Raw genomic sequence first — 5,274 nt, forward strand, 5'->3', positions numbered from 1 at the left:
GAAGGATGAAGTCATCTTGGAGGCTGCTGAGCCTGACTCCATCATTGTTTTTCTTTTTTTATGAAAATAACCTGGAAGATTCTGGGTTTTTTGTTTGTTTTTTTTTTACTCAGCTCTCAAGTGAAAAATGGTATATGGCAGATTATCCTTGGCCAAATTCTCTTTTGTAACACCCAGTGAAAACCATAAAAGTTAATTGCACAATGAATAGAATTATGCAGGAATATGAAGAGAGGATAAATTTTGTACTCCCTTAAAATCTCCTTTAGACAGAAGAAGGATGTCTGTGTTGCAAGACTTGGGCAATTTGCTACATAATAACTCTCATTGCCTAAAAGCTGAGGATATTAGTGAAACAATGATCCAGAAATGAAGTAGTTGTTTCAGCTGTATGTGATGGGTTAAATCCTTGGAATGCCAACATTAGCTCTCAGTTTTTGCACTGTCAGTGCACGGTGCCTCTTGAGTTACCGCATGACAATCTCTATTGGCTAAAAGCGGAGGGAATGAACAAATAAAGCATCCCTCTGCTCTTGCTTTCCTCTGCTTTGCCACTGCAATTAAAAGGGACATTACATTAATTTTTCTCCGTGGTAACCCACGTGGTGCCATCGTCTTGGGGTGCATGGGGTGCATTCAGGGTGGATGAGGAGAAGCAGCATGGTTAGAGGGGTTGGGGGAAAGGGCGGAGCAGGCTAATATCAGATGTCTGAATTCAAAGCAATAGAGAAGACTCATTTTTCTGGCAGAAATGCTGCCAGCCAAAGTGTGCAGTGGAGGGGTGAGTATAAAAATGAGAATATAATTTGGACTTGTAGAACTATATCATTTATATTTCTTTACCTATGAGCTTAAAGTATCATGTAGGTCTTGCTGAAAGTGCTCTCTTCCATAATGTTGAGGCTCCTCTGTCATGGATTTAGGCTAGTTGGCAGAGTCTGTGCTGTCTTCTGGTTTCAATGGAACAAGCCCCAAGGGGTCAGAGTTGCTGTCTTCAAGGAGAGCATCCAGGCTGACTGCAGCAGAGCTGACTTTGATTGTATATGCATGATTCAATGCTGGTGGTGGTTTCCAAAAGACGTGGCTTGTCTCCTGAAGCCCAGTTGCAATGCTTTCCCTTTAGCACAGCAGTGGACTAGGTCCTGCCAACTATTCTTGAGTTGCTTAAAGAAGTATTAGTATCTCCATACATGGCAGTGACAAGGATGCAGATTTGCCCATGTGTGCAGCTTCCAGCGTTCAAGGATCTTGGCATAAGACCATGCTCAAGGCTGAGGAAGGGCTTCCGAAAAGGTGGGGAACACAATGCAAAGATCTGAGCTCCCCATACGTGGAGTCAGAATTGAGAAGGGTAGGTCCCAACTGCGCTTGAGCGAGGCTGTCATGGTTACACTTCTGTTTTGTGGTGTTATATTTGTTGAAGTTCAAATGAAGAAGCCCTTTTAGTTAAGGAATTAAACCCGGATCCCACAAGGTAGGTTTGTGCTGCCCTTCCAGCTGCAGTGTTGCATCTAAGAGGGAGATGCTAAGTCTTGTGAGGCTGAAGGTACCAAGCAGCACAAGGAGAGACACTCACAGCAGGGTGGGCTCCAGGCTCAAGGCTGCTGCTGATCCAGCAACTGCAGCAGCTGGAGACACTTGGAAGAAAATAGTGGCGGAGTAAATTGAAAAGTGAGGATCATCAGAAGAACGGCCAGGATTGGGGCAGACAGTCTGGGAAGGGATCTTGCCCTAACAAATGAATTTTGGGTACATAACGATTCTGTGGGCCGTGGTGACACTGATGGGAAGGGGAGAGCACACATGGGCAGCTCTGTTCAGTTGTCCTCTCTGCAATATCGTTACAGTGTTAAGCATTTCTAGTTTAAGCTAGATCTCTTGGTTGTTGGACTGTTCCTCTCTCTCCCTCTACGTAAGAACGTTTTCGCGCCATTTGAATAGCAGCATAATTGAGTTCCTGTAGGCTTTTTCTTCATGCTAGAAAACTCAGTTCTGGTCCCCAGTTTAGGACAAAATGGCAACTTCTGTCCCGTTTTAAACTGCATCAGTTTGAGAGTGAACTCATACATTTTCTCATAATCTCTGATTATTCTATCCTACTACTGCAGTTTTAGAGGATGGATGCCATTGACACTCAGCAGATGAGTTATTCATTATTTTCTTTTATAATGTCTGCCCTTCACGCCAAATTTCTCAACAGCTTTTGGTCTACTTTGTTAGCATACTGTTTGACACTGGTTAGTTCTTTATGTTCCACTTTCCATATGTAGGTAATATTGTTAAGGATCAGAAGAAAAAAAAAACAGTTTCATTTACTTAGGCAACAGCTTTACCAGATAACCAGCTGCTGCCTCCTACTTCTTGTCATTCTGCAGGCTCAGGGATGTGCAGTGCCCTCACGATGGGCAGGTGGGCAGCCTAGCTGACTCTGGAGCAGCCCGAGCTAAATCATAGGGTAAGGCATAGTGTAAGACTAGCACAAAAGCTTACGTGACAGGTAAACAGACTAGAATCACTGTAACCTTGCAGTATTGCTGGTACTGGAATATAAAAAATATTCAAAAAGCTGCACTAAACTACTTTGTTTTGAACCAGGATCCCAAAATAACCACCTTTCAGTTGGTAAAATAAATTATGAGAGTCTGTCAGATCCAAAATGTAATGGTTGGGCAAATTAATCCATTGTTGTATTGTTATAGTGCTCTAATCATATTTTTATATATCCCAGGAGCTGGAACTAAGAAGCATTTTGCTGTCATTGCAAACACAATAATAAGAATAGTCTTAACAAAGTGACATGCACTAAGTTGACTTTCTGCAATACGTTTCAGCGGAAATTACAGATGCTTTTTACATTTCATTATCATTAAGGTACAAATAACTTTCTTGTATTGAAAACCAGGCCTACTTTATCTGGTTTAATAATTATACTGAGGCTCATTATGGACACCTTGTTTGTAATTCTCGCTTTTCTTATTGAATTCTAAATGTATTATTACAAAAGTATGTACTTTAACAGATGGAGTATATTATGGCAATGTTTAGTTCAAGTTGATCTTTTCCAAAGAATGTGCTGAATGATCTTGGGCTAAATAGAAACAAGTCAACATCTAGCTTGATTTTTACTACTGGTATTATTTAAGCAGAAAGCTAGAAATGCTGTTGAGTTAAACGCAGCAGGTGAAAGGAGCCGTAAGGTGGAATTATGAAGACCTCACGACTAGGAAGAGGTGCAGAACCTGCATCACAGGCAGCAGAAACTTTTCCAAGAAAATATCTTAGTTGATGTCAAGGTTGTCTCATTTGCCGGTGGGATATTGCTTTAATGGTGTTCTTTTTTCCTCTCCAGTTTACATAATGAGATCAAGCTAATTAAACCATGTCTAGCTCTGGGAAAAGATCAAAATGTGAGCTCTTTTTATTTCTTTTTATTAAAACCTTCACCCTGTAATAGAAGATTATAGGACATACTTTGCTACCAGTGCATCTTGCTCATCTCAAAAAAATTACAGATCTTTCTCTTTACTGGTATGTGTTTGCTTTTAATTGTTTTTTCTTCTAGTTTCTCATGTTTCAGGAACTTGCAGAAAGGTGCGTGCTTGCCATGGTCAGGGGGGCTAGCTAGAGAAGCAATAATAAGTAGATGCATTGAGGCGTGTTATTCAAAAGCCAGCTGTAATAAAACCTACTGAGAAGTGCTCTGTGACATATTGCACAAAGTTTTTGAGTAGTCACTTAGACTGGTTTGTATAACCCATTTCTCGTTATACGTAGCTGACCGTATATTGCCATGCAGTGGACTCAGGCTTCCCTGCTTCCTGGGAACTGAGATGTTTGAAAAAACATTTTTTACCACCTCCCCAAATTTGTAGGCTTTTTCCCTGTCAAATTTTGCTTTCCTGAAAATGCTTTTTTTTTCCTTCTTTTGAGATGAAAATACAGTGATTTTTATTGCTGGCTCCACACTGATTGCCGCGGTTGTGTTCCGGGCGCTGGGTGACCGCTGCAGCCAGCGCTTTGTAGCGCGGCGGCGATTCGGAGGTCGCAGTGCAGCAGTTGGGGTTTGCTTGGCAGCTCTTCCCCGCCTGCAGGTCACGGGTCCGAGCCCGTCGCTTCAGACCCAAGTTTCCCCGGTGTGTGAATACACACGAGCGTCTGTTGGTGTCAGCGGAGTCTTGCGCCGTTCACGCAGTGCTGCGTTGGGGTCCGGACCGGATGGGTGAGCTTCTCTCCGGAGCTCGCGGCGTGAAGCCGTTTCCGGCGGCGCTCGTGAGGCTCGGTTGTGAGAGGCTTCACAGAGCAGTGCTACGGCAAGGAGTTATTGCCAATATTAATATATTACTGTATTAGATCATGCTAATTATATTTTAAGCTAAAATGATTTTGGAAAGATTGAGAGGAAATGAGGGCTCTCCCATGCCTTCTCCCTCCTTAGAAGGAAGCAAGGTTCAAGTAGTATTTTCTGTTCCAGAGGGGAGGAACAGCTGTGTCGGAGCTCTGAAGTAAGTTTATAATGATTGAGTTGAATTGCAGAGTGCATTTTGGGTTGCATTCAAATCATGGCAATTTCCCTTCCCTCTGTGACAGCGCAAGGAGCTCTCCACTTTGATCGTTGATGTAGACTTGGAGAGAGGGGGGAAAAAGAGACGGGAAGCTTTTGTTTCCGGCATGTCGTGTTTTTTCACACATGACAGCGTGTCAGGGGTAGCTGTGCTCTGCCAGTTTTACATACTTTGTGCCGAGCCCCCCACGGAGCCAGAGGAGGAGAGCGGTTAAGGAGGGACGGTGGGGCTCGCAGGGAGACTGAGCTGCCTCTCGTACACCGTCTCGCCGACTCCAGGTGCTTTGTCGGTAATTGTACCATCTTCCGATGAATAAATTGGCTCTGTATGGAGGCAGAGCTTGATCCAAAGCTAGCTGGATTCGACAAGAGCCTCTGTGAACCTTTTGAGTTTTAGATTAGGCCCTGTAAAGACATTATTTGGGAATTTTTTCTGTTTAAGATCCTAAAATGTATTAGGGTTAATGAAAGCAAAAGCCGCGGTTCTTCCACCTCCCATTTGTACAGAGGAATGGAGAAGTACTATCTTTAATGGACTGGTGGCCAAAAGTACTGGGAGCACTGGTGTTGCACCAAGTAAATACTGTGGTTTGTGCATTGTGCAAACGTGCTTGTTGGTGACGAGCGTAGACCTGCATCGGTGACGTATGGCGGCAAAGTGAGCCGAGTTCCCGTGCTGCTCCACTCTAAGCTCAGCGCTGAGCCGAGCCTCC

Source organism: Apteryx mantelli, chromosome 13 (assembly GCF_036417845.1).
Source record: "Apteryx mantelli isolate bAptMan1 chromosome 13, bAptMan1.hap1, whole genome shotgun sequence".
Lineage (NCBI taxonomy): Eukaryota > Metazoa > Chordata > Aves > Apterygiformes > Apterygidae > Apteryx > Apteryx mantelli.